An 11129-nucleotide genomic window follows, 5' to 3' on the forward strand; every position below is an offset into this window, starting at 1 on the left:
ATTAAACCATGTCCCTGTCTAGTTACTTAAGTCTATGTAAAAAATTTCATGGTGATATTCAAGGAAGAGCGAGGTAGTTTTCTCCAATGATATGACTGATGTTAATCCTTCAACCAACACAACTAAAAAAAGTTTTTAATGGCTGTCAAATACTTATGAATCTGTGAGGATGTGAAAGGTGCTAATTGAATGCAAGTCTTTTTAGGGTTAAGAGAAAAGGCTTTCATTCTTGAGGACCAGGTTAACTCAACTACAGCATGAAAGTTTCAGGGTTCACCTGATGGAGGTGCTGAAGATTACGAAAAGGTAAACAGTGTGATTATTTTCCGCCGGTTAGTAAAGTTACAATGTGAATGCAGAAATTTAAGCTAACCACAAGATGGAGAAAATATTTGAAAAGAATGTCTTTGGACAAAGCGTGCAAGAACGTAGAATTCTCCACCATAAACTGTCACTGAAGCAGAGCCTGTTAAGAAAATTAAATAATTTTGTTTACGAAACAGAAATATTAAATGATATGGCAATTGAGAATGGGATTAGATTTCATAGTATATAAAGGAGAAAAACTGATGTGGTAAACACAACCACTGGTCACCACACACATTCTAGTACTGTAACATTCTACAACTCTTACAGTTCTGCGACTATCCCTTTAGTTTATCAAAATATATATACACACAAGTGTATCAAAGAACCAGTTTCTGGTGTGGTTTATTTTACCATTTCAGGAAAGCATCTAAAACTGGTTACATTATCGAGAGCATTAGCTAAACTTATAGAAAAGCTTAAGAAATAAATAACTTAAACTACCAGTTTACATTTATCTGCGGTGTTCATTACATTAGTAAACTAAATCAACATTTTCACCATCAAGGATTAGGTATATGGAAATGCTGGGAGATGTTTCAATTGTCTCCAAAATTTAGATCTTGAATTACATCCCCCCACCACTTATCAGATTCCACTTTATCTGCATGTCACTGAGCCACTTTAATGAATGCAAATAGCTTTACTAATTCTTTATATTAGCGCATTCCATAATTCAAATTAAAAATCTGTCACTTGTTTAACCAGGGAACAGTTCTCTGGCAAATAAAGAAAATAAATGTAAAAGAACTTGAACTTACATAGCTCCTTTTCACAAACTCAAGCATCCCAATGAATTTCACACTGAAATGGATGGATGCTGGAATGTGAATCCAAACAGAGTGCTGGAGAAACACTGCAGGTCTGGCAGCACCAGTGGAGAGAAAAACACTTAAGGTTTCATCAGAATCTCTCAGGTTCTGACAAACATAGTCACCAGACTTAAAATGTTAACTCTTGTTTCTCTCAACGATACGGTGTTTCTCAAAAGACGAGGTGTTTTCCCTGGGGTGGGGACTCTAGAACTAGAGGGCATAGGTTTAGGATGAGAGGGGAAAGATTAAAAGGAACCCAAAGAGCAACTTCTTCACGCAGAGGGCGGTGAGTGTATGGAATGGGCCGCCAAAAGTAGTGGTGGAGGCTGGTACAATTGCAGCATTTAAAAGGCATCTGGGTGGGTATATGAACAGGAAGGGTTTAGAGGGACATGGGTAAAGTGCTGACAAATGGGACTAGATTAAGTTAGGATATCTGGTTGGCAGAGACGAGTTGGACCGAAGGTCCTGCTTCCATGCTGTACATCTCTATGACTCGATAACTCTGTTTCTGTGCCAAAGAATTTCACAGCAAATTAAGTAGTTTTGAAGTATATTGACTGTTGCTAATACTCTGGTACCTCTATTTATTTATATTAGCACTCAATAAAATGACTCAATCTCAATTAGATATTCTCTACATCTTTCTGATAGAGTTAATAGAATAGAATGTTTCAGTAGTACAAACTATTTGTTATAATTTGTTCTGAATATTTGGGTGTTTTAAAAATCATTTTGAAAAACACAACTTAAACTATCAAATGTCAATTAAAATATTAGAATATTTTTGTTTAGAGACAGATTACAGAAAATAAATTTGTGATTTAAGGTAATTGTAGGTGGAGACAAACAATACACAATAACACAAGGAGAAACCCATTTTAACAGAAACACTGCATAGAAGCAAAACAAACGGTCAACTTACTTTGTTAACTTAGCTTTGTTGATGCCATATGCTCCTTGATCATAAGATGCCATAAAGATGTATAAATTAATTTATTGTAAGTGCATACAGGTCAGGAGGGTATTCATTCGGTAATAATTGCAGGCATATTAAAGAGATGTACTTACCTTTGAGGCACGGTAGAAGTGTCCCTACCTATGGGCAAGTCCCACCTGTTGCAGGGACACATTGTAGTAACTGTAAAAAGGCTGAGTAAAATGTTTTGAGGATTTTAGGTAACCCTACCTCTAGGTGAGAGGTTTCGGTTTAATTCCCCTGCTCTGGAGGTGTACAACAAATATCCAAATATGAACTCTTCTTCAAAGAGATGTAAAAGGTGGCAGCCTCTTTTACATTATGTAAAATGGGCTATTCCTCACATTTTGGTTATATTTCAGCTTCACACACCTGATCTGTTTAAAAACTTTTATTGGTATTTAAATGAGTATCAAGGGATACTTTTCAACACTGGTGGTGGGTTGCAGAGTTAGGAGCTATGCAAGTGTAATGCCTCACTTTGTGAATAAATCTAAAACTGAGTAAAGAATTAATTCTGGTCTTCTTCACCAGCTGACTGTACCAAGAAATTAACTGAACAACATGGTCCATCCTAATTTATCCATCCAGAATCCTAAATGCAACAGTAGACCTTATGTACACTCTTACATTGTACATAAAAATACCACTCTTACATTGTACATAAAAATACCAACAGATCATGGTGTAGTAACAGATTTAAAGATTGTCTATAACCAACGAATTCACAAAAGTGGTTTTGTGCAGCTGATTAGGTTCTGGGTAATTCAGATGGAGGATGGTTAAAAATTGTGGCTGTAAGAGCTGCTCCTTTTTTGAGGTATTTTAGGTGCTGGAGGAGATTTCCTCAAATACTAGGAGCAACTATTACTGTTACATTGATTTGGAACTTTGGGGGACAAAATATAAAAATAATGGCACTTTAAAAAGGAGGAAGACATACAAAGGCATTAACCACACAGTCAGAAAAAACCGACACTACTTTCTGACACAGCAGTGACTCTGAACAGTTACTGTCTTTGCTGTTTGAGTTCAAGTATCTCTGGACATCAGAGTGCATCTAAGAAAAATTAACAAACAGTGAAATTCACAGCTGACCTTGGAGGAACCTCTGTGGGAGAGCTCACAGCTCAGGAACAGATAAGTGCATTGTTTTTAAGTGTAGCCTTGCTGTAAATCTACAATAGTAAGTAGAGTGCCTTCTTTCTTGATTATATGTTTTATTGAGATCTGCCTCTTGATTAAAGTTTAAAAATATTAGCCATAAGTATTAAGTTAGCCTGGAGCATTTTTTTTTAAGAGGAATATTTTCTGGGTCTATAGATTGCGAAGGAGCAAAGATAGCCTTTAGTAGAGTGATGTGATCTTCCTGCTGGATGTGGGAGTTTAGGAAGAGTTACCTGTTAGTGATGAAGGAAGTGTCTGCAGAAGGTGTCTTTGATTGCAAATCCTATTAGATTGCATGGATCAATTGGAGCAGCAGTTAGAGACAATAAGGAATTTACAGGAGCTGGGAGTGTGATGGCTGGCAGTGAAAGCAAGGGAGAAAAACCGCAGATACAATCAGGAAGACTGGGTAACTCCAGGAAAGGTAGGAGGAGTAGGCAAGTAGTGCAGGAATCTCCTGTGGCTATTCTCATCTCAAACAAGTATGCTGTTTTGGAAAATGTAGACAGTGATGGATTCTCAGGAGAATGCAGCATGAACAGCCAAGTTTCTGGTACCAAGAATGGCTCTAATGTAATCAGGGGTACATTGGGTTCCAAGCCATCAATTGTGATAGGGGACTCTCTCATCAGAGGTTCAAACAGACATTTCTGCGGCTATCTGTTTACGTGCTGTATATCTCTATGACTCTATGAAAGTATTATGAGCACTATGCGTGTTCCACTTGTGAACTCCCAGATAAACTGTAAGGCTAAAATGATATTTGAGCCAAGAAAAAAAGTTAATGGAGTACCAATTTTGTACTGATGCATATTTCAGTGCAGGTACATGCCATGTATAATAACCTTTTTAAATAGGCTGTGAAAGAGTGAAGTCTTTTAACCATGACTTGCATTTAAAATTTGATATTAAAAGTTGGCAGTTGCAGCACTTACAAAATGGTTTACATAAATCTATAGCTTTAGGAAATTAACAGTAGTGATATTCAAGGGTTTTTAAAAATTTTTCATGAAGGATCCAACTCCAAAGTGTTCCTAGTCTTTGTCAGCTTGATTTTAAGATCACCTTTTCAAGAAGATTGAACACAGGAGACAAACCTCAACATGACACTTGGTCACAGAGTACAGATGAATCACACCTGATTTCCACCTAATCCAAAAGGCTGATACATCATAATGTTCCTGAAGAAACATTCATTTTAATGAAAATATCAAAATATTAAAACATTAACAAAACTAACCTACACATCATTTTAGCAGTGACTATCAAAACAGTACCTGTCACTCTAAATCCCACCATTAGCTGATAATTCTGGTCTCCCTGCTATAAGAAGGATGTTGTGAAACATGAAAGATTTACAAGGATGTTGCCAGGGTGGGAGGGTTTCAGCTATAGGAAGAATCTGAATAGACTGAGGCTGTTTTCTTTGGAGCTTCAGAGGCTGAGGGGTGACCTTATAAAATCATGACAGGGTAAATAGACAAGGTCTATTTTCTGGGGTGGGAGAGTCCAGAACTAAACAGCATAGGTTTAGGGCGAGAGGTGAAAAAAATTAAAAGGGACCTAAGGGGCAATTTTTTCACGCAGAGGGTGGCGAGTGTATAAAATGAACTGCCAGAGGAAGTGGAGGAGGCTGGTAGAATTACATTTAAAAAGCATTTGGATGAGTATATGAATAGGAAGGGTTTAGAGGGATATGGGCAAATGGGACTAGATTTATTTAGGATATCTGGTCGGCATGGACTACTTGGACCAAAGGGTCTGTTTCTGTGCCGTACATCTCTCTGACTCTAATTCCTTGATTACCTGTGCTCCTTTATTGTTATAAGTCCACCATAGACAGACAATCTAAATTCCCAATGAGTCAAGATTCATACAATACTTGAGTTACAGAATAGATACAGATGTCATAATTAGTTTTACTTATGCCATTAATACAAGTTGTCGTTGCATAACAAAATTTACACGCCCTTCAGAGGGACGTCTTAGTTTACTTTCAGCTTTTTTTGAACTCCGCCTCTTACAGCCCCTCCTCGCAGTCAATTGCCCTGTTTTTAAAAACTTAATTCCAGTTAAATCTCCACTCCTCACCCCACCCCCACCGACACAAGAGGAATCCACCAGTCTAATTGGGACATCGTCTCTACTAATCTAGCCTTCACAACAGCAATGTATTTGAAAAATCATGACAGGAAAGTTAAAACAAGGTTCATTTTGTGCGAGACACAGGCCCAGAAACTCCCACCGAAAACAATTGTGCATTAAAGTACATTAGAAAACAACGTACCCCGTAAGAAATTAAAATTAGTATTTTAACGTCTTTTCCAACAAGGTTGCCTTCCCTTTTACCAAGAGACAGTTTGAAATCCCTATGCATGGCAAACACCTAGTCAAATACCAGAGTCCCAGCACTGTACTCTGGTTGAGAGTAATTTATTCAAGAAAGAGTAGGATCAAATAGAATCCTTCCGGGATTATATTGACTTGTTTTACATTTCTGTATTTTATGATGTATGGGCTTTTTTCCCCCCACAATCGGTCAAGAAAACAACCCCCACACTTCCCAGACCCCGTTTTGCCCCGATTTCTTTCTTGAATTTGGGGAGAAGTGGCAATCTTTTCTGAGACATTGAACATCAAACTCATGTATCCGCCAAACTGTCATTCTGGCAAACCCGTACATCAAATCAAGCGGAACAACTAGTTCTCTCCCAAACCACTTCGGAGTCGGATGGGCTGGAAAAGCAACACAATGTTAGAAGATGCCAGAGTTTAACTAAAAAAAAGTTCACAATTTGCAAGAGAATAAGTGCGTCTCATTAAGTATTAGGAATTTTAAAATGAAGCTCGTTTACGCTCGTAGTTTCGAAGGCCGGTACCAGTTTACTACTGCTCCCTTCCCCGCCGATCATACCGATTTTCAACAGCTCCAGCACTTTGCAAGCAATTGTACTGTGTAAAAGGTTCGACAAATTAGCTTCCTGAATGCAGTCTTCGTGTTAACCTTGGTACTGGAATCTGAAATGACTGTTACGATGATTTTAGGACTTGTGTAATGTCACAAATATGGTGTTATATGTTTATAAGAAGCCTCACATTTTGCCCTATCTCTAACCCTGTAGGAATGCTTACACACCAGAAAAATCAACCCAATGTCTATGTACAGTTCCAGCACCCACCTTAATACAGAGGAGACTTTTGCAACTTCCTTCTGTCGACTAGCGGAGGACTGAGCAGGGAAGGCGATTCTTGAGAGATCTTCTTTATGTTCATGGGAAAGCAGTGTCGCGGAGACATTCGCGCGATTACATTTTGGGTCTACATTGCAGGTTGCCTCCAAAGTCCTCCGTTAGATTTCCACACAAGCTGTGCTGCAAACAAGCTCCGAGATCCCAGGCTCGTCGCTCCAGGGCTCAAAGCGTCGAAACTACGGGAAAGATACTCGGTGATTGACAGCTCGTCAGGTGCGGGCTCCTTCATTGGAGAAAAACGTCGTCCGGGCAACAAGAGCCGAACGGTTATTGGTCAACGACATGTATCAGTGGTTGGCCCGCCCCGCGTTCTGACCAATCATGATAAGGGAGCGTGTGTCGCAAGGCAGCGCGTGCTCGCCCGCCGAGCGACCGGAAACGTGGGCTGCTCCTTAACCATTGAGAGGCTGCACTGTGCTGGATGTGCTCCGGAGATGTATCTCTTCGTATCGAGGTATAGGCGGTGTATATGCCGCTCCTTCCGTACATTTCCAATGTCAGGTCAGCGAGGCAAGAACAGTGGCTCCGTTCCCGATTTCGAAATGCTCCATTGCATGCAGGAGCTGAACTAGTTAAAAGGCCAGCGCCCAGGAGGGGTGGGGGGTGGGTGAAGAGCCCTGGAAGGAGCCTTCTACCAAACTGTCCGCGAAGTCTGAGGTCTTGTGTTTCTCTGGGGCAGTCACTAGAGTCATACAGCACGGAAACAGACCCTTCGGTCCAGCTAGCCCATACCAACTTAGTTTCCCCAGACTAAACTATTCCCACATGCCTGCGCTCGGTCCACGTTCCTCTAAACTTTTCCTTTTCGTGTATTTATTCAAATGTCTTTTTTAATGTTGTAAATGTACCTGTATTTGTCACTTCCCCTGCTAGTTCATTCCACGACCGAACCAGCCTCTGTGTGAAAATCTTGCCTGTCAAGAGGCTTTTTAATCTTTCTCCTCTCTGGTTTTGAACTCTCCCGCCCTAATGAAAAGACTTTTGCTGTTTACAAAGTTAAAATCACCCAACATCAGCTTGTGGAGTACAATCTTATAGTCCACAACTAGCTGATGAAGGAGCAGTGCTCTGAAAGCTAATACTTCCAAATAAAGCTGTTGGACTATAACCTGATGTGTGTTTTTTTTTAAACTTTTTACACCCCAGTACAAAACCAGCACCTCTCTGTATCTTTGCTGTTTATCTTTTCTATGCCCCTTGCAACTTCAAACTTTAACCTCATATGCTCCAGTGAAGTGTCCTAGCCTATCCAATTATCCTTAACTCAAGCCCTCCAGTCATGGCACAATCCTGGCAAATTTTTCTGGACTCACTCCCATTTAATAATATTCTTCCAGAGTGCAATCAGAGCTATGCGTAGTATTTAAGTGGCTTCATCAATGCCCTGTATAATCTCAACATGACATCCCAACTCCTACACTCCACGATCTGAGCAATGAAGGCAAGTGTGCTAAATGCCTTTTTAACCACTGTCTATCTGTGACACAAATTTTAAAGAACTATGAACCTGAGCCCCTGGATCTCTGTTTGACAACACTATACAGTTAATTGTAAGGACCTGGATAAAAGTCCTGCCCTTGTTTGTTTCTCCAAAATGCAATATGTCGCCTTTATCCAAGTCAAACTCCATCTGCCGCTCCTTAGCCAATTGGCCCAATTGATTAAATCTCTGTTGTTGTGGTTCTGTTCGCCGAGCTGGGAATTTGTCTTGCAAACGTTTCGTCCCCTGTCTAGGTGACATCCTCAGTGCTTGGGAGCCTCCTGTGAAGCGCTTCTGTGCTGTTTTCTCCGGTATTTATAGTGGCCTGTCTCTGCCGCTTCCGGTTGTCAGTTCGAGCTGTCCACTGTAGTGGCCGGTATATTGGGTCCAGGTCGATGTGTTTGTGCAAGGACTGCAGAAAACACTACATCGGACAAACAGGAAGACAGTTAACAATCCGTATACACGAACACCAGCTATCCTTAGTCGCCACACATAGACGACAAGCAACATGAATTCGACTGGGACAACACTACCATTATAGGACAAGCCAAACAGAGAACAGCCAGGGAATTCCTAGAGGCATGGCACTCATCCACAGACTCTATCAACAAACACATTGACCTGGACCCAATATACCAGCCACTACAGTGGACAGCTCGAACTGACAACCGGAAGCGGCAAAGACAGGCCACTATAAATACCGGAGAAAACAGAACAGAAGCGCTTCACAGGAGGCTCCCAAGCACTGAGGATGTCACCTAGACAGGGGACGAAACGTTTGCAAGACAAATTCCCAGCTCGGCGAACAGAACCACAACAACTAGCACCCGAGCTACAAATCTTCTACCAAACTTTGATTAAATCTCTTTTGCAATCTTAGATAACCTCCTTCACTGTCTACTGTACTACCAAATTTGGTGTTATCCTCGAGCCTATTAACCATGCCTCCTAAGCTTTCATCCAAATAATTTATATAAATGAGAAACAATAATGGACCTAGTACCAATTGCTGCAGAACACCAATGGTCACAGGCCTCCAGTCCAAGAAACAACCCTCCACCATCAAGCCAATTTTGTATCCAATTGGCAAGCTCTTCCTGAATCTCATGTAACCTAACTTTACTACCTAATCTACCATGTGGAACCTTTGAAAGGCTTTAATATGTAGATAACGTCTACTGCTGTGCCCTTATCAACCTTTTTGGTTAAGCCCTCAAAAAAAACTCAATCAAGTTTGATTCCCTGTGCACAAAGCTACACTGACTATCCCTCATCAGTCCCTGCTTCTCCAAACACATGTAAATCCGATTCTCCAGAATTCCCTCCAACAACTTACATATAACCAATGTGACACTCACTAGTTTATAGTTCCTAGGCTTCACCTTAGTGTTTCTTAAATAAAGGCACAACATTAGCCACCTTCCAGTCTTCTGGCACTCCACCCATGGGCACTGATTAAAATAAATATCTGTAATGATCTATGACATACTATCCTTTGTTACTACGTGCACACTTTCAAAATCAAAGTCGGCTTTCCTCCTAATTCATGACCTCCTTTTGGAAGTACCCCTACAATTAAATTAACATCTTCTTTGCAGGAATTTGTCAATTTAGTTAATTTACTTTTGAAAAAGCTCTGTATTGTAGATGACCTATTTTCGATCCAGAGTCACAAATGCCTTGCTATTACAATTGATGTCCTCAGTTAAAATCACCCAGTACCTTCACCATCAGCAAGACAGCTCGCACCTCACACAACTATTATGTATCCACCCTCTCTCTCTGCTTAATACATTTAGTGTAACTTTCAGTGAAAATGCCTTTGTGGTTCAAAACTCTGTTTGTAGATTCTTCCATCTTGTCACATCCCTCCACGTTGAAAAGTTGCCTTTTCACTACTTCTTTTCCATTTCTAGTTGAGGGTATCCTATCCCCTTCTATAATGCCATAGAACATTTTGTAATGTACTGAGCTGAATATGGGACAGCAGCTTTGTGCCTCACCATATATGCAGTTAAATCTAGAAATCAAAGTTGTCTGATTACTGTGTTGCTTCAAAAGCTTCACTGCACCAGTGTCTTGCATTAAAAAAATCATCAGATATACAAAATACATGAGGTTATGGTTCTGACCCATTAGAAAACCAGGCTGCTGTTTGAGTACTGCTTGGATATACGAGAGTGCTTTGAAGTTTGGTGAAAATGAACGTAGGTGAGACAGGGAGTAGGTGAAGCTGAAAGACTGAGTATGGTGTTCCGTTTCAGTCCGAGCAGTTCAGAAAGTGACATGGTCCCCAATGAAAATAACCAATTGGTAAGTGATACCTGCAGGGTATTTTCTTACAGATTTTAAAGCATAATATGTTAGCTTAAATAAAGGTATGGTCTTTCAATTAAAATAGAAAGATTGAAAAAAGGTCCCTAACTTAATTAAATTCTCTTAAAGTGGAGTAACTAGCTTAATCTAGAAAGAAGATATGACAGGAGATCTCAGACCCATGGTGTGCTTCTCTTGCACAATATGGGAAATAAGGGACAATTCCTGATCGTTACATGTGCAGAAGTGTCCATCTGCAGCTATTGGCCTACTGCTTTCAGAGCTCAAACTGCGGGTGGACTCATTGAAGAGCATCCGTGATGCTGAGTTGTGGTAGGCCCGGTGCAGAGATTCCAGGTTGCAGTAGGACCAGAGCAGGGATTCCTGGCTGTCAGTGAGGCAGTGGCAGCAGCTCCTGGTTGTGTTAAGCCTAGAGACAGGGCCTCCTGGTTATCATCGAGGTGGCAGTGAAGCAGGGGCTCCTGGGTTGCTGGGTGAGTGTGGGTCCAGGATGGGACCAGGCATAGGCAGCAAGGTGGGCCCAGTGATGAAGAGATGGCATCTGAAAAGTAGCAATGCTGATGTTGGTGGTCCAGCACAGGTGGCAGCGAGGTGGTGGAGGAGCAGCAGGGCTAAGATGGACTCTCTTCCAGATGTATCATTTATTCTTAAACCGAGTGAATCCTTGGAGTTTAAAGTCAGTAAGAGTACACTTAAGAGGGAAATGAGGAGAGGAAAAAGGGGACATGAGA

At 40.8% G+C, this 11129-nt stretch overlaps 1 protein-coding gene across 1 annotated transcript in view; it reads right to left on the minus strand.

Annotated features, from left to right (window-relative positions):
- Positions 1-6766, minus strand: part of LOC140476288 (SERTA domain-containing protein 2-like) — a 61980-nt gene extending 55214 nt beyond the window's left edge. Inside the window, exon 1 of the mRNA XM_072568660.1 lies at positions 6507-6766. The gene's annotated coding sequence lies outside the window, so the exon portion shown is untranslated. The remainder of the gene's footprint in view (positions 1-6506) is intronic.
- Positions 6767-11129: the final 4363 nt, after the last annotated feature.

This window comes from Chiloscyllium punctatum, chromosome 4, assembly GCF_047496795.1.
Source record: "Chiloscyllium punctatum isolate Juve2018m chromosome 4, sChiPun1.3, whole genome shotgun sequence".
Lineage (NCBI taxonomy): Eukaryota > Metazoa > Chordata > Chondrichthyes > Orectolobiformes > Hemiscylliidae > Chiloscyllium > Chiloscyllium punctatum.